Source organism: Myotis yumanensis, unplaced genomic scaffold, assembly GCF_028538775.1.
Source record: "Myotis yumanensis isolate MYYU_CA2020_CCGP unplaced genomic scaffold, mMyoYum1.0.hap1 SCAF_3, whole genome shotgun sequence".
Classification (NCBI taxonomy): domain Eukaryota; kingdom Metazoa; phylum Chordata; class Mammalia; order Chiroptera; family Vespertilionidae; genus Myotis; species Myotis yumanensis.
The window spans coordinates 116,858,167-116,877,932 of NW_027223754.1; positions in this window are offsets into that span (position 1 = coordinate 116,858,167).

A 19,766-nucleotide genomic window follows, 5' to 3' on the forward strand; every position below is an offset into this window, starting at 1 on the left:
TCACTCACTCTTGGTCAGCCATCCCAACACTCAATAACTAACCTTGACTGTGGCTTCAAATTCTGTTATTTGGCTTCCCGACTTGATGATTTGATTTGATGTCCCATTGTTTTCCAGGCAAGCCTACACCCCCAGTCTGTGTAGAGCGGATGAGTGGGGGGATCTGAGAGGCAAGCAAAAAGGAAGCACCTGGACTGAATGTGACAGGTTGTGATTGTGCCATTACAGCTGAAGACAGAAGATTTCTTGGAGCAACCAAGAATTTGTGCAGCTGATTAGCCTTCTCTGAGCCCACGGGGCAGGAAGTCTGTAGGAAGACACATACTTCCTAGGTTGCACATCTTTGGCTGTAGGAGGATTTGTGTTCCAGGCAACAATGTAAACATGGTGGTTAACTAGGAGAGGAGAATGAATTGACAGGTGTGGCAAAGCGGAGCAGGAGCCTGTCATAAGGAAAAGATAATAGAGATGAGTAAACCCACATAGAGGAAGAGGGAAGGATTAGAACTGGGTGAGATGCCAGAGTGAGGGAAAGGCTCAATGTGAAGGAATGTCCTGGGGTTTGACTTGAGCCACAATTTGAGCAAATGAGCTCTCTCTAATATATTACAAGGAGTTCCCCTCCCAGTATAAAAATTACATGATCACAGATGAGTGTTTGCTTGGTGGTTATATTTCCTCTGTGAGTTGAATGGTTAAAATGGCCTCTGTTGTGAATTGGCACATAAGGAAGTTCTGGTCTAATGGAAACAGAGTCCTGCTTTCATTGGTGGAGAAGCCCTAGGCAGCTCGGAGGTGTCCCATTAGGCACCCACCCAGGGACCTCAGCCTGAAACTCCACAATTTTATATGCATTTTCTTCTGTTCTTTTCCCCTTGGTCCTCTTTTTAAAATTCAGGCTCTCGTTTAGTGCTAACATATTAGGCACATTTGCACCAAGGTGTTAATGACTCCTCAGATCTTCTTTCCTGATGACAGACCTTGAGCAAGGGTGAAAACACCAGCAACTTGGATCATAAAACAGAGAGAGAGAATTATTTGCACACCATGTTTATGGCAGCATTATTCACTATAGCCAAAAGGTGGAAGCAAGCCAAGTGTCCATTGATTCATGAATGAATAAGCAAAATATCGTATACACTTACAATTGAATATTATTTAGCCTTAAAAAGGAGGGAAATCCTGACACCTACTACAACATGGATGAATCTTGAAGGCATTTTGCGACTTGAAATTAAATAAGCCCGTCACAAAAAGACAAATATGATATGATCCCACTTGTATGAGGCACAGAGCGTAGTCAAAGTCATAGACACAGAAAGTAGAATGGTGGTTGCCCAGGGTGGGGGGAAGGGGGTGAGAAGCTAGTATTTAATGGATACACAGTTGCAGCTGTGCAAGATGAAAAAGCTCTGGACATTAATTACACAACAATGTGAATATACTTAACACTACTACTAAACTATACACTTAAAAATGGTTAAGAAGGTAAATTTTAACTATATGTATTTTAACACAATTTTAAAAGAAAAGTTAAGGGTAGTGAAAGCCAAAAATAAATTTACCCATTTTGAAATTTTGCACAGAGAAAGCCCCGAATGAAAAAAAATTTTTTAAATTTTTGTTTGTGTGTATGTGTGTATGTTTTAAGAGGCAGCGGAAGAGATGTGTTGTGGTTGTTGCTTTTCTATTCTTGAGTTTCCGTCTCTGAGTCCTCGTTGGTAAGCATTAGGGTCTCTCTCACCATCATCGTCATTGACTGCCTGGCCTAGTGTCAGGCACTCGGGCATTTTCTCTTGTGAGTCCTCACAACAGCCCTAATGAGGTAGGTACTGCTTTTCCTATTTTACAGATGGAGAAACAGAGGCCTGTTAATTCCTCTTGGATCAAAGAGCTGGTAAGTGGTGAACTCTTGTTTTGGAAAGTTCTTATTCCCCCCACCCCCCCTCTTAGATCAGTGTTTGTGTCCCCACATCTTCTTTATTCACCTCTGAAGATTGCAGAAAACTTGGAAGTAGGTACTAAGTGTCCTCCTAGATCTTCTTAATAGCAAGTGGGAGAATCAGAGTGAGAAGAGTCCAATTAAACGGCAGCCCACTGTGTGTGCAGCTCCAGGCCAGCTTCCTGCGCACTTAATCTCTATGCATTCAATCTAAACTTAGCACAGGAAAATGGCCCTTATTGTTAAGATGTCTATATGCAAAGTTAACAAAAGTATGTCAGACCTTGGGACACTACCAAGGGCTGGAAAGCAAGGATTTTTGCACTTAGTTGCTCTCTTCCAATCATGTAAGGAGCCTACAGCAAATAACTGTTTCCATTGTGTCTGCACTTCAACATGGCTCTCTCCTCTTGTTCCCTTCTCTATTCTACTATCCAACCTAACAGGCTGTCAGCCCACCCCTCACTTCTATCCCACTTAAACCTTTCCCTGGCTCTCTCTCTGGACTTAGGTCAGAGCCCACACTCTGATCTACAAGCTTCTTACAAGATGACCCTGCCCCTCCAGCCTCCTCTCTCTTGGCTGGCACACATGTGGCCAGCTCCAGCTTTATTAAGTTACTTGTTCCCTGAACACACAATTTTTAAAATTTCTTTCACATAATAGAAATTGCCTCTGCTTATCGAATGGATCAGGCACTGTGTTAAAGTGTTAATGTAGGGAATCTTCTTTCATTTGTAGAGCAATCCTGCAAGGTAGGTATTATTAACTCCATTTTGCAAATGAGGAAACTGAGGCTCAGAAATACTCAGGGATTTCCCCATGGTCACACAGCTAGTAAGTGGCAGTCAGGGTTTAAAACAGGCCTGCCTGATTCCAAAGCTGGTGCTCTCAAACACAGGCTGTCACATTCTATCTCTACAAATCCTTCTCTAAACCCTCCTTGACCCCTCCACCTCTGCCCTGCACATGCATGCATACTCTTTACCCTTCCTGCCTCCATCACCTGGCCATACTCACTACTTGTATTAATGCACCAATATTGAGCACCTGCTATGGAGCTAGCCTGTGCGGTGTGCACGTGACAGCAGGTGAACACATCGGATATCCCCATCTGCTTAGGGGCATAGCTTTGGCTCCCTCAAGGGCAGGGCCTGGGTTGCACGTTTGCCGAGATCCTCATCCTGCCTGGCTCCCTGGTTGTTGACTAGATAGACCTGAATCTCAGTCTGGAGGCTGATTGTTGGGAGTGGGTTTGAGGGACCCCAGCTTTGTAGGTTTCCCCAAGTGAGGATTCCTCTTCTCCCTAAATCCTCCCTGATGCCCACATTCATCAGGGCAATACAGACTTGAGGCTCAGGGTAGTAGACCAGAGACCCATTCCCCTCAAGGTATGTGGTCATCATAACCTCCAACCCTCAATCATTTCTTTGAACACATCCTTCCAAAAATAACCAAGCTGCCAAATAACTTCTAAGGAATACTCCGCTCAAACTTTTCGGACACAAAGGTAGCCTGAGCACTGGAGCTGAGGAGAAAGCACGGGTGATCTCTCTCTAGAGCTCATGGCATGTTTTCTCACAGGAAGGAAAGCACAGTGCAGAGGTGATTGTCCAAGTGTCCTAGCATGTTGGCTGCAAAAGCCCGGGCCTCCATGAACGTGGGACCTACCAGTCACAGATATCCAGCTCACTCATCTTTGACTGACCTTCCACATATGTGAAGGAACTCCCCTCTCATCTGGCTGGCACTTCAGGGAACTGTCAAGTCATCCATTCTGAGTTGTGTGTCCATCTGGCAACAAGAACAAAAAGCCCTGGTGCCAAGGACTCTGCCCCTGACCTGTAAGCCGCCTGAAAGCTGCGCGAACTCTTTTAGGCCATGAAAGTCCCACTTGCCAGACTGCTACTTCAGAACAGTAGGAGCACCTGACCCATTAAATGAAATGAGAATCACATGGCTCCATTCAGACACGTGCAGAAGGACTTAACAAGCACATGGAGGCCTTGACTAGTGATCCTGTGCCTTAAGAATCTGTCTGTTTTGTGAAACATTTCAAACCAGGGAATTTTATTATATATATAGAAATCTTTAAATATCAGTCCCCTGATAAACTGTTAATAGGCCACCCATGTTGGCTGACCAGCCTTTCACCTTGTAACTCTCATACATCCTCAACATGAAAGACTAAAACAGCTTCTGGAAGAGGTGATTAGACATTATCAGCAGAGGCTTGCCTTACAGAGCTACAACCTCAGGGACGTGATTTTTCTTTCTTTCTTCCATTTAGGCCCAAACCTTTCTCTCCATTTTCTCTTTACTGAGAAACGTCGTACCTACAGGGATGGGCTTGCACAGGTAAATGTTCCCAACATCCCAGCTGAAGCTCTCTTTTCTTTGCCTGTTTTGCATTGCCTATATTCTTGGTGTTTCAGGTGTTTGTTTGTTTTTTTAAGGCAATATTAAAACTTGTATTTTCACTCTAGCCGGTTTGTGGTTAGGGGTGGGCAAACTTTTTGACTCGAGGGCCACAATGGGTTCTTAAACTGGACCGGAGGGCCGGAACAAAAGCATGGATGGAGTGTTTGTGTGAACTAATATAAATTCAAAGTAAACATCATTACATAAAAGGGTACGGTCTTTTTTTTTTTTTTTTTTAGTTTTATTCATTTCAAACGGGCCGGATCCGGCCCGCGGGCCGTAGTTTGCCCACGGCTGGAGCATCGGCTCATGTACTGAAAGATTGTGGGTTCAAGTGTGGTCAAGGGCATGTACCTGGGTTGCAGGCTCAATCCTGGGCCTTATCAGGGCATGTGAGGGAGGCAACCAGTCGATGTGTGTCTCTCATATTGATATTTCTCTCTCTCTTTCACTCTCTCTAAAAATCAATAGAAAAAAATATCCTGGGGTAAAGATTAACCACACAAAAAACCAACAACAACTTGTATTTACATTGACTTCCAGATAATATTTTTTCTTCTGGAATAGCCCTCGTCGGTTTGGCTCAGTGGCTAGAACGTCGGCCTGTGGACTGAAGGATACTGGGTTTAATTCCAGTCAAGGGCACCTGCTTGGGTTGTGAGCTAGATCCTCAGTGTGGGGTGTGCAAGAGGAAGCCAATCAATGATTCTCTCTCATCATTGAGTTTCTATCTTTCTCCCTCTCCCTTTCTCTTTGAAATTAATAAAAATATATTTTAAAAAATATATAGCAGGAATAAATTGTGATTATTCTGGAAAAAAGGAGAGGGAATCAGGTTTGGGGGTAATGCAAATGGGATTTTAGTCTTTCTCTAATTGTTGACTGTTTTCTAAAGAAGCATATATTCATGCATTACTAATAGAATTGAAAATTAAATATTAAATAAATATAAACAATAATGAGACAAAAATATAACTGGTTTGGATTATTTTCCCCAAACAGAGCTAAATTTATTCACTCCCTAGGTCCTTGCTGCCTTCTGAGGAATTGATTCCATTTCCACAAGCTTCTCACGGCTGCTTGGCCAGGCCTGTGGACATCCACCCTGAATGCTGGGCTCCCTCCATTTCCTGCCAGTCATTTCTGCCACTGCTTCCTGGGAGGATGCTGTGCCTGCCTAGGGGGCTACTTCTAACATTCCCAAAGTTGCCAACTCTTTAGGATCCCAAATAACCTGTTTCCTTCAGACCGCCCAGTTCTAGAGCCTGTCTATTTGCTCATGAGTTGGGGGAAATGATCCTTTCTCCTACAGGTCAATCTTAGTCTTTGGAGCTGGGCTCCCTTAGTCCAGATACTAGGCTCCCTGCACCTTTTCTTTGCCTTGATAGAGGAATTCACCTCATTCATTGCTTGCTCCTAGGACTTTCAAAACGTTCCCCTTGAAGATCCTCTTTCCCCTTGCCAATCACTCAGGAAGATAATTTGGAGGAGAAAAATGAGTCTTCTCTGGCCCACATCTATACAATAGCTTACTAGTAGATTCAGTCATATGTATTTACTTACACGTGCATACATGAAAATATGTGTATGTATATTTGAAAGTGTAAAGCCATTTTTATGTATGCAGATATATGAGTGACCACACAATTCAATGAGGGACTCAAGCTAATACTAAGAGCAGTGATCATTTCATAATTTTACCACTTGTTCCTTTTGGAATTTTACTTTCACTGCAGTCCAATACATCCTATTAACATTATTTTAGCTTATAATTAACTAGAGGCCTGGTGCACGAATTTGTGCACCAGTGCGGTCCCTAGGCCTGGCCTGCAGGATTGGGCCAAAACCAGCTCTCCGATATCCCCTGAGGGGTCCCAGATTGTGAGAGGGCACAGGCCAGGCCGAGGGACCCCACTGGTGCACAATCAGGACCAGAGAGGGACACGAGAGGTTGGCCAGCCAGGGAGGGGCTGTGGGAGGGCTCCAGGGCATGTCCAGCCTGTCTTGCTCAGTCCTGACCAGCTGGACCCCAGCAGAAAGTAACCTACCAGTCGGAGCATCTGTCCCTTGGTGGTCAGTGCACGTCATAGTGAGTGGTTGAGTGGCCTTAGCATATCATTAGCATATTACACTTTGATTGGTTGAATGGATGACCAGCCTACCGGATGACTGGACACTTAGCATATTAGGCTTTTATTAAATAGGTTTATCAATAGGATATACTATTTCCATATATTTGGAATCATCTCCTTATGCTTTTAAGCATTTTTTTAAAAAACTTGAAAAGATCATCATGCAGTAAATGATTTCAAATACCAGAGGCTTTTTAAATGTCTTTTCCCCCCAGAGGTTTATTAATGTCATTTTATAAGTTAAATTAATGATAAAAAATGATGGCACACAATTCAGTAACTAGCTATGATCAATAAAGAAATGTATGGTAGTTGCTTATCTTTTTTTTTTTTTTTTTTGTAGTTGCTTATCTTAATATGTTTTTTGCATCCCTGTATCCACTACATCTTTTTTGAAGTAAAATTGATATCACTGCTTACACAATAAATATGTCCCTTGACACACACACACACACACACACACGTGATATATATCCCTATGAGTAAATGGCAGAGACAGTGAAAATGTGCTAAAACAAAGGAACTTATTTGGTTTTCTTAGAGAACTCTTCACATTAATGAGCTGGTTCTTGGTTCTTAAGGTGGCTAAGCTTGGAAAATCAGGCTCACAAACATCTGTAGCACAGAAAAAGAATTGATATTTCAAGGCAAAAGAAAAAAAATAAAGTAAAAATGTTCTACTGCTCATTTGGCTAAAACACATGAGCTATTTCAGGAGAGGGGGGAAAGGAGAGGGTGTGCAAGTTTACCTGCACTTTTAATTTGCAGTGGCTTGTTCCAGACATAATCCATACACTCAGCGGTAAAAGATAGCTTGCTTAATTACTTAAGAGACCCAGAGAATAACAGCAAGATTTTTATAAATGGAAGCATTTCTGGCCTCTTGTGTTTCTTTCTTTGATAAGCTGATTATTGCTTTATTGGCTCCAATCTTGTCAGGACCTTGGACAGCTCCACCGCAGCAGGGAGTGTGTTCCCTGCCTCTGTTCTCCTTGTAGAATGTTAGAGAAAAATAGACTTGAAAGATTAACTATTTTCACACTTCTACTTTACAGATGAGGAAGCAGGTGCTTAATTTAATAGTTAAATGACATGTTCAACTCACAGGCTGAAATTTTTATTTATTTTTTTAATTTTTTTATTGATTAAGTTATTACATATGTATCCTTATCCCCACATCACCCCCCATTCCCCCCACTCATGCCCTCACCCCCCTTTGTCTGTGTCCATTGGTTAGGCCTATATGCTTGCACATAAGTCCTTTGGTTGATCTCTTCCCCTTACCCCCATCCTCCCTTATCTTCCCTCTGAGGTTTGACGGTCTGATTGATGCTTCTTTGTTTCTGGATCTGTTTTTGTTCATCAGTTTATGTTGTTCATTATATTCCACAAATGAATGAGATCATGTGACATTTATCTTTCTCTGACTGGTTTACTTCACTTAGTATAATGCTCTCCAGTTCCATCCATGCTGTTGCAAATGGTAAGAATTCCTTCTTTTTTACCGCAGCATAGTATTCCATTGTATAGATGTACCACCGTTTTTTAATCCACTCATCTACTGATGGGCACTTAGGCTGTTTCCAAATCTTAGCTATGGTGAATTGTGCTGCTATGAACATATGGGTGCATATATCCTTTCTGATTGGTGTTTCTGGTTTCTTGGGATATATTCCTAGAAGTGGGATCACAGGGTCAAATGAGAGTTCCACTTTTAACTTTTTGAGGAAACTCCATACTGTCTTGCATAGTGGCTGCACCAGTCTGCATTCCCACCAGCAGTGCACGAGTGTTCCTTTTTCTCCACATCCTCACCAGCACTTGTTTGTTGATTTGTTGATGATAGCCATTCTGACAGGTGTGAGATGGTACCACATTGTTGTTTTGATTTACAGGCTGAAATATTAAAGAAGCAGCGTGTCCTCCAATATAGTATAGTATGCAAGGATCACTTAAAGTGAGTGGGTTTAAATCCACAGTCTGCCTCTTAATAGCTGTGTGGAATTTGGACTTCAATTCTCTCATTCTGTAAAAGGGGTGTAAGAATGTTTTCCATAAACAGTAGTGAGGATCATACATAAAGCAAGTAAAATTCCCAAAAAAAAAATAACTCAACATGACAGAGTAAGAGCTCCATAAAGGATAGCCAGTGGTAATATCAACATTCATCCCACACACCATACTGAGAAATAAGTAAGTGCAACATACACCCCTCCCCCGCAGTGCTGTTTGCTCCCAAAACGAGTGAGACTGAGTTCCAGAGAGCTCCTAGTTCTAGCTGATTTCCCATAAGCCAGTGATTCTCAACCTTCCTAATGTCGTGACCCTTTAATACAGTTCCTCATGTTGTGGTGACCCCCAACCATAAAATTATTTTCGTTACTACTTCATAACTGTAATGTTGCTACTGTTATGAATCATAATGTAAATATCTGATATGCAGGATGGTCTTAGGCGATCCCTGTGAAAGGGTCGTTCGACCTCCAAAGGGGTCGTGACCCACAGGTTGAGAACTGCTGCCATAAGCCATGCTTACTCTTTAGGGCAAGGAATTTCAAAAATAACTGATATTTCCCCCCGCTCCCCCCCCCCCCCCCCGTTCAGGTTATAAGTTTTAAGTATTAGCAAAACCGTGTGTACATAACTGGGTAGTTTGAACCCAGACTTATCTACCTTAGAACAAAACTTTGTTCTGTAGCCTTCTAGACTTTGTGCTTTCCATCATTCTCTTCCTCCCTACATTCCTCTCTCTCTCTCTCTCTCTCTCTCACACACACACACACACACACACAGTATTAATATCACAACATTCATTCTCCCTTTCTCCACACCTACCCCTCCACCTTGTGTAGAATGTTCACTGAGTACCTGCTGTGTGCCAAGTGCTGTGTGAGAAGACAGACATAGTTTCTGGCTTCATGGAGCTATGATCTGATGGAGAAAGACACTAAATAAGCAATTACCATAAAGTAGCACTGTTATCCTATATAATAAAAGGGTAATATGCAAATCGACCAAACGGTGGAATGATTGGTTGCTATGATGAGCATTGAACACCAGGGGGAAGACAACCAATGCAGGAGCTGCCCCGTGGTGGTCAGTGTGCTCCCAGGGGGAAGCACTGCTCAGCCAGAAGCCTGGCTGAAGGCTGGCCAGCGTAGTGGCAGTGGCAGGAGCCTCCGCTGCAGCGTTAAGGATGTCCAACTGATGGCTTAGGCCCGCTCCACCGCCGTCAGTCGGACATCTCCCAAGGGCTCCCAGGCTGTGAAAGGGCACAGGCTGGGCTGAGGGATCCCCTCCCCGCCATTGCACAAATGTCATGCACCAGGCCTGTAGTCACCTATAAAGACTTCCCTGTTTTAGACAAGTGAAAGTAGCTCTTTCTTATAAAGAGCTTGAGGACTCTCATCCAAACTGAAGAAAAGTAACAGAAGAAATTATTGTCATTGTAATAGTTGTTACTTCAACAATGGATGAATAATGGTAAAACCTAGCATTTCAAAGCTCATAAAATGAAATATATGAAATTTCTTAGTGCTGTCAACTTTTTCCTTCACTGGAAAAAGAAATTACATCAGAATGGGGTCTTTTTAATATAACTAACATACACAAAAAGGAAATCTTCCAGAAGTGAATAGTGCATTAAATAGGCATCACAAAACTTTACAGTGTGCCCACAGTCACACTGGAATGAACAAAAAGGATTAAAACTCAGATTATTGATAGTTCAGTCTGGAATAGGCATTTGGGAACTGTTGATTATATGATTCATGTAGGTGCTGAACATGTACATCATGCATGCTTTTCTACTTGGTTTTTTTTTTTTAATCCTCACCCAAGGATATTTTTTCATTGATTTTTAGAAAGAGTGGAAGAGAGAGAGGGAAAGACAGAGAGAAATATCAATGTGAGAGAAAAATACTGATTGGTTGCCTCCTGAACCAAACCAGCTAGGGCATGCTTTACTACTTTTGGGCCATGTTACTTGATTCATGGCATAAATTCCACACCTAGGGCTTATTATACAGAGCATATCTAATACTAATAAGGATTTATGTGCAAATGTTCATCCTCAAAGAACACTGTGAGCATTAATGAATATGTGCACCCCCTACTGAAGGACATGTGCTTTGTGTCCCTCTCATGCAGAGACTCGGGACTATGGATGCTTCATCTCAGGCCACTAAGGGAATCCGTGATGACATTTGGCTATCTAAGCATGTAAAGTCCTCATCAATTTTTTGGGAGGTGTGAATTTCTCTAAGTATGTTCTCCCCCACTTCCATCTCTTTTCTTTCTTCTATTCTTTCTTACCAACCTCAGGGATCAGCAGTTTGAAAATAAGTTATGTTAGAAAGCAATCAGCAGAAGAAAAAAATGAAATTGAAAAGTAAACAATATTTAGTTTGTAAATAATCCATACTAATTTAAATGGTACCTAACTTTCCTTCCCACGACTGTTGTAAATGTTTCTCTCCCACGTCCCGCATGGTTCAGGGTTCAGGATCTGGAAGCGGAGCCGCACACAAATGAAAGAGAAAAGACAAGAGATAATTTGGAAATAATGGGGGCCAGGCGGGTAAATCCAACTCAAGAGGAAAGACTTCCACTGGTACTCAGGTCTCACCAAGCTTTTATTTGGTTCGGGATCCACCCATAGTATAGCCCTTAGGCAGGGAGGTTCCAGTGACACACAGACTATTCTTATCAATAAGGACTTACATGATTAAAGGTGGGGAGGTTGCTTCAGCTACCATTATCTGGATTAACAGAGGTGGTGCACAGCTCTGACCTTTGCTAGGGCTTCAAAGGTCACCAGCCTTCCGGGTTCTCTGTCTACACCTCTCTGCTAGTGAAGACAATAGGTGGTTTTCCACACACGACTTACTACTGTTTTATTGAAATAATCCCAGCTATCTTGTGTTGAGTGACTTATGTGACACACATTGTGTCAGACACCAAGGATAAAGATTTTTAAAAATTTATTTATTTTTAATTGTTATTATTATATTTTTACATTTAATATTGATTTGTCTTAGTTTCAAGTGTACAGCATAGTGGTTAGATAATCATATACTTTGCAAAGTGTTCCCCCCAATATTTCCAGTACTCACCTGGCACCAATAGTTACTACAATATTATTGACTCCATTCCCTATGCTGTACTTTACATCCCCATGACTATTGTGTGACTGCCAATTTGAACTGCTTAACCTTTCACCTTTCTCACCCAGCCTCCCTCTTCCCTCTGACAACTGTCAGTCTGTTTTCTATACCTATAACTGTTTCTATTTTGTTTGCTCATTTTGTTCATTTGTGAAATCATATGGTATTTGTTTTTCTCTGACTGACTTACATCACTTAGCATGATACCCTCTAGGTCCATCTATGCTGTCGCAAATGGTAAATTTTCATTATTTTTATGGCTGAATAACATCCCATTGTATATATGTGCCACTACTTTTTTAGTCACTCATCTATTGATGGGCACTTGGGTTGCTCCCATATCTTGGATATTGTGAATAATGCTGCAATGAACATAGGCATGCATTTATTATTTTGAATTAATGTTTTGTGTTTCTTTGGACATATATCCAGAAGTGGAATTGCTGGGTCATTGGTGGTTCCATTTTTAAATTTTTGAGAACTCTCCATACTATTTCCATAAGGGCTGCACCAATCTGCATTCCCACCAACAGTGCACAAGGGTTCCCTTTTCTCCACATCTTTGTCAACACTTGTTTGTGGATTTATTTATGATAACCATTCTGGCAAGTGTGAGGTGATATCTCATTGTGGTTTTAATTTGCATTTCTCTGATGATTAGTGACACTGAGCATCTTTTCATATCTAGTCTATTGGCTATCTGTATGTCCTGTGCTCATTTTTTAATTGAATTGTTTGTTTCTTGGTGCTGAGTTTTATAAATTCTCTATAAATTTTGGATATCAACCCCTTATCAGATGTATCAATGGAGAATATCATCTCCCATTCAGTAGGTTGTCAGATAAAGACCTTTTTTTTTTTTAAATAAAAGGGACAAGGTCCTTGTCTTCAAGAAATGTATGGTCGACTGGGAGACAACCTTGAAATCAGGTAATTTTGATGTAGTTTGTAAATGATATGATAGTTATACTCACTGAGTGTAAAGATAACCTATAGAAGTATTTGATCTAGTCTGAATCAGTCATTGGAGAATTCTTAGAGATGAAACCTGAGCAAAGTTCTATGAGTGTGTGACTATGAGGTAAGTAAGCGGTATCAGGGTGAAGTGGGGAAAGGCATTCCAGGCCAGGTGGGTAGCATGAGCACCAGTGAGGAGATATGACACAGCAGGGTGTGGTGAGCAGTGGGGTGGAAGAGAGAGGCAGGTGGAGGGAGTAGCAAAATTTTTATCTTTGTTACAGCCAATGATCAAGGTAAAGAGTGATAGGAGTTAAATTCAGAACACAGACAGACACCAATTTCATAACTAATGGGGAAGCCATAATTTTTCTCTGGTGGCACCATATTATCTACATTGAACACATTTGATGGAATTAGATTGCATTCCTGAATATATTTTTCATAAAATTTGTTTCTCTCATTCAGGCCTCCAATGTCAGCAGCAACTACAAGTTCTTGGAATGCCAAATGATATCATTTTTCTGCCTAGTCCTTCCTTCTACAAATACTGACGTCGAGCACTGCACTAGGTGATAGGGAGCGAATGTTCACGAGATCACACTAGCCTCAAGGTGCCCATTATTCAGTGTGGGGAGGAAGCAAGAACTCCAATAGTTTTCCAACTCTGGGGTACAAACTAATAGAAGTAGGCTCAAGGGAAATTGAGGCACAAAAAAGGGGGTATCAGTCAGCTCTGGCTGCCATAACAAAGTACCACAAACTGGGTAACTTAAACAGCATAAATCTATTTTCTCACAGTTTTGGAGCTTTGAAGTCCCAGATCATGGTGTCAGCAGGGCTGGTTTCTCATGAGGCCTCTCTTCTTGGTTTGTAGACAACAATCTTTTCCCTGTGCCCTCACATGGCCTCTTCTCTGAGCACAAGCATGTCTGGTGTCTCTTCCTCTCCTTATAGGGACACCAGTCATATTGGATGGGCTCACCCTAATGACCTCATGTAACTTTAATCACTTCTTGAAAATGCAGTCACATTCTGAGGTACTGAGGGTTAGAGCTTCAGCATATGAATTGGGGGGTACACCATTCAACCCATAACAAGGAGTATTTAACAACTTGGGGTTGGGTAGGGAAAGGATCAGGAAAGGCTTCCAAGAAGAGATGGTAGCTTCTTCCTAAGGTGAATTTGGGAAGATAAGTAGGTATTGGGCAGTCAGAGAAGGACCTGAGGGTGTGGAGATCTGAGGACGCCTGCTAAGTGGACTTGGATTGATTCTAGGCTACGTAGGGTGTCTTTATGCTTCAGAATAATTAGAGCAAGAGGCTCACACAGTAACTCTGTTAAATTTTTTTTTATGCTTAATTAGTTGTGTTGATGCACAATATAGCACAAAGAAGGAAATCAAGCTTTGTTAGTGCTATGAACTGAATTGTACCCCTCCAAATCCATATGTTGAAATCCTAACCCCCACTCCCTCAGAATGTGACTATTTGGAGAGAGGGTCTTTAAAGAATTGATCAGAGTTAAATGAGATCATTAGGGTGAAACTCAATTCAATATGACTGGTGTCCCTATAAGAAGAAGAGACACCAGACATGTTTGTGCACAGAGAAAAGACCAAGGCGAGGGTGGCCGTCTACAAGGAGAGAGGCCTCGGGGGAAACCAACCCTGCCAGCACCTTGATCTCTAACTTTCAGCCTCCAGAACTGTGAGACAACAGACTCATGCTGTTTGAGCCCCAGTCTGCGGTATGCTGTTATGGCAGCCTCAGAAGACTAATACAGTCAGTAACACGTTTTCCAGAGAACTGAAATCAACTCCTTTAAATGTAGAAACTTTCAAAATGTCTAATCATTTTTGGAGGGATATATTTCTAAGCTGTATCTTAAACAAATGGCAACATAATCAGCATATTTTAACCCCTTGTTTGGTGTCATCATGCCTATCTCCTTTTTACTTCAAGTCACAATAGAGCCCCACCATGCCCGACACACGTGAGAACACAGGACCATCTGCCTCCTCCCCAGCCATCCCAGATCACTATGCTTGTTGAGGGTTTGGTTTATTAAAATATATTTTTATTGATTTCAGAGAGGAAGGGAGAGGGAGAGAGAAATAGAAACATCAATGATGAGAGAAAATCATTGATCGGCTGCCTCCTGCACACCCCGCACTGGGGATGGAGCCCGAAACCCAAGCATGTGCCCTTGACTGGAATTGAACCCGGGACCCTTCAGTCCGAAGGTGGATACTCTATCCACTGAGCAAAACCAGCCAGGGTGGGGTTTGTTTTTGTTTTGTCTTGGTCTCCTCCCACTCTGTCAGGCTGTGATTTCCTCCTGCTTTTCAAGTTCTTGTCTCTAAAAGCCTTTTGCATTCTTGCAAAAGGTGGTCTAACAGGCTGTGAGTTGGACAGCAGACAACCAGGTTTGTTGAAATTCTATTTAAAAATTCATGGATTTTTGTGGACAGATTTTGTGACGTCTCTTTTAACTCCTCAGAGACACTGTAACTTGCTGCCTGGATTTTGGCAGCATCACAGATAGTTGTATTGACCTAAATGACTGCCGGATAAGTGAGATATTGATTTTTTGGCCAAAGTGATGGAGAGTCCTCCGTAGGTGTGACCAGTTTCCCAGGGGTCTGGAATGTGCGGGTCCTTCATGTCTTCCGCCTGTGTCCTGTCGGCCTCCTCAGAGCCTGTGGTCCTCCCACGTGTGCCGGCTGCTCCGTGGTGCTGCTGCCAGGGACACGTCCCTTCTTGCTCTCCAAGTCTGACCTTCTGCTGAATTGGTAACTTTCATGAAAGACAGATGCAATTTATCTTTCTCCATCTCTATAAAGATCCAGAAAGACACACTAATTTGTTAGAATTTATTCAGAACCATCACACAAATAGGGCTCATAGACTGGCAAGGCAATTTTTTAAATGTCAAAACAAAAATCTTGAGGGCCAAAATTGAAGTTGAGCAAATCGGCCTATGGAAGAGAAGCGTCGGTTCTGATTTGGCTCCGGCTCCCACGGAGCTGGGGACATGCTAGTACGTAAGGGAAAATGCTCAATCCCTCCCTGAGCTTTACTTTGAATGAAGTCATTAATCTCTCCTGTTCACCTCCGAGCAGAGCTGCGTTAGGGACCCTGAGTGCTTGCTAACCTCTGATCTGTTCCCTGACCAAGCCCGTGTGATGGATTCCTCAGCGCAGTCACGGTGGATGAGGGAACGATAAAGTGGACGGGCCATCCTTTCCACTCCAGGGCCATCTCCACGGCCACTTCAGAACCACAAATCCTTCTGTCCTCCATGTCTGAGCTCACATCAGACATCCTTACTCCGTTAGCAGATATTAGAAAAAGATATGCCTCAATTTTATTTTATGGATCTATTTTAAACCAATTAACCATTGAGGGCAGATTTTTTTACTCAAAAATGCAGGCACCAAGTGACAGAGAAAGCCAACAATTCCTTCCCTCCCATGTCCCCACCATCCCCTGACAGCCTCCAAAAGCCCCAGTCACTCCTGCCTCCCGGGGCACTGATTCCCAAGATGAGGCTTTGTGAGCGTGGACTATCAAAGGGCTTTCTTAGATCTTCAGTGTCTTCAGAAATATGAGGAGGTTGGACTATTGAGGAGTCTCTTTTTAATCAATATTTATTCCATAAATGTTAACTAGAGTAATTTAAGACATAGAGTGCGTACTCAAGATGCCGAGCGGCATGGCCCTAATTCTGGTTAGCAGTATGGCCACGGGGGGCGGTGAGGGGGTGGGGGTTGTGTGGGCATTCAGGTGGCCATCGGACTCTGCCTGTCCCCACATACGGCAAAGCGAAGCCCGGCTCTCCCCCTTCAGATGGAGGAGCACTGGCCTCATTTTGTTTTGTACCCTCATATGTTGGTAGAACATTTCACGCTGCCCGTTTAAGAGAAAAGCTATGCATTCTCTCACCCCCACCCTCATCCCCCTGGCCCATAGTGGTTCTCCATCTAGTGTTTATGAGACAGAGCTGTGACGTTTGGGAGCCACCATTTGTCCTGTGCTGTGTCTTGATTCGTGGTTTAGCAGGGGATGGTTTTATTGAATATTTTAATTTTATGACTTCCATAGCTCACATTTTATATAATCTTCACAGGAAGAGGGCTTATGGGGGCCCGTTGGTCCTGATCTGGGTTATCCTCTACAACTGTGGTTCTCAACCTTCCTAATGCCGCGACCCTTCAATACAGTTCCTCATGTTGTGGTGACCCCCAACCATTAAATTATTTTCTTTTTTTTTTTTTTAAATCTTTATTGTTCAGATTATTACATTTGTTCCTCTTTTTCCCCCCATAACTCCCCTCCTTCCAGCTCCCACCCCACCCTCCACCCTCACTCCCCACCCACTGAGTTCATCCATAGGTGCATGATTTTTGTCCAGTCACTTCCCGCATCTCCCACACCCCTTTTCCCCCAAGAATAGTCAGTCCATTCCCTTTCTATGTCCCTGATTCATTATAGTCACCAGTTCATTCTGTACATCAGGTTATTTATTCACTTGATTTTTAGATCCACTTGTTGATAGATATGTATTTGTTGTTCATAATTTTTATCTTTACCTTTTTCTTCTTCTTCCTCTTCTTAAAGGATACCTTTCAGCATTTCATATAATACTGGTTTGGCGGTGATGAACTCCTTTAGTTTTTCCTTATCTGTGAAGCTCTTTATCTGACCTTCAATTCTGAATGATAGCTTTGCTGGATAAAGTAATCTTGGTTGTAGGTTCTTGGTATTCAGCACTTTGAATATTTCTTGCCATTCCCTTCTGGCCTGCAAAGTTTCTGTTGAGAAATCAGCTGACAGTCGTATGGGTATTCCCTTGTAGGTAATTGAGCCTCTTTCTCTTGCTGCTTTTAAGATTTTCTCTTTGTCTTTTGCTCTTGGCATTTTAATGATGATGTGTCTTGGTGTGGTCCTCTTTGGATTCCTTTTGTTTGGGGTTCTCTGCGCTTCTTGGACCTGTAAGTCCATTTCTTTCTCCAGGTGGGGGAAGTTTTCTGCCATTATTTCTTGAAATAGGTTTTCAATATCTTGCTGTCTCTCATCTTCTGGCACTCCAATGACTCTGATATTAGTCCGCTTAAAGCTGTCCCAGAGGCTCCTTACCCTATCTTCACACTTTCGGATTCTTTTTTCATTTTGCTTTTCCAATTGGGTGTTTTTTGTCGAATCTTTGCTTTGATTCTTGTGCTCCTCTGGTCTGCTATTGGGTATAATATTCTTTATTTCAGTCTGTGTATGCTTACTTTCTAATTTCTTTATCGTAGCATCGAGGGTCTCATTAGTTTTCGTGAGGCTCTGCACAAATTTATGGTAAGCCCTCAAAATTGCGATTCTTAGCTCCATATCCTCCATTTCTGTCATGTTTTTTTGTCTCCGCAACTTTTATGCTTTCTTGGTGCACCCCCTTGTGGTCTCTGTGCGCAGTCTTGTTCTAGCCAAGCCTTAATTGTTGTAATTAACACTAGAGGGATTTGACCACCAGGCCGACTGGCGGTGGAAATCAGCTGTGGGAAAACTTCAGTCCTCAGGGGAGGCGCTAGCCCAGCCCTTGCCTGAGGCGATCGGCAAATGGCTGTGCGCAGGGTTTGGGCGGGGCGGGCTCAACAGGGCCGGGGGGAGGGAGCAGCTATGGCCGCTCTCAGTCCGTCCCCAGGGGCTCTGCCTCTCTGTCCCAGCAATCGCTGCAAACCTCGGAGGGGCCGTAGCCAGACAGTCCCGCTTCTCCCGTTTGAGTCTGGGTCCCTAGAGACTCGCCCGGATCTGTAGCCCAGAGTCTGAGACTCGCTCCTGATTGGAAACGACAATCGCGCCCTCAGCCGCCAGCCCGCTTTGCACGCGCACCCTCACCACCGCACCGCCATACCTTTAAATTTTCCACACTGCGCCTCCGCTGAGCGTCGGAATGCTGTTGTTTTTGCTTCTAGTTGAAGAGACTCTCCTCAGCCAGCCTTCCCGTGGTTCTGGTTGATGTCCGCTCCGACTTTTAGTTGTATTTTTGAAGTGGTTGTCCACGGCGGCAGTCTCCGGTGTTTACCTATGCCGCCATCTTCGATTCCCTCCCATTAAATTATTTTCATTGCTACTTCATAACTGTAATTTTGTTACTGTTATGAATCGTAATGTAAATATCTGATATGCAGGATGTATTTTCATTGTTACAAATTGAACCTAATTTTTTTTTTTAAATATATTTTATTGATTTTTCTACAGAGAGGAAGGGAGAGAGACAGAGAGTCAGAAACATCGATGAGAGAGAAACACCGATCAGCCGCCTCCCGCACACCTCCCACTGGGGACGTGCCCGCAACCAAGATACACGCCCCTGACCAGAATCGAACCCGGGACCCCTCGGTCCGCAGGCCGACGCTCCATCCACTGAGCCAAACCGGTTTCGGCCAAATTGAACATAATTAAAGCATAGTGATTAATCACAAAAACAATATGTAATTATATATTCAATATGTGTTTTCCGATGGTCTTAGGCAACCCCTGTGAAAGGGTTGTTCGACCCCCAAAGGGGTCGCGACCCACAGGTTGAGAACCGCTGCTCTACAAACTTCTTAATCTGAGATTTTCCAGCCTGTTGTCAAATAGCAGGGACTTCTCAAGAGCAATCAGAGGCGACCTTAATTAGCGCCTAGATCTCCTAACATCTCCCTGCTGGTGAGTACTACTTTCAGGAAAAGACTGCTCCAAGCCAGGCTGCAGGCTACTATGTGTGCTTGAAGGAGAATGAGAAAAGATGACATTCATGTGATTGATAGAGGCATACAGCTAGGATTCCTTTTACTTTCAAGTGTTCCCCGTGTTTAAGCACCTTTGGTCCAGGCAGGAGAGAATCAGACAGCTCAGTAACCTCACCTGCTGTTATTTCCATTCCCTGCCCGTTCCTCCCACCTCCTACCCTCACAGCTTTGATCCAGGGAAGAAAAGGGAGGCTGAGAAATAGAGAAGAAAAGGCAAATTGGAGATAGGATGAATGTAGAGAAAACAAAGCTGATTAGCTCTCCCTCCCCCATTCCGCTCTGCAGCTGAAAAACAGCTACTGTTCCTTTAACTTAACTCTAATCTCCCTGGCACGGGTGGGAAAGTGGTCCACACAGCAAAGCTG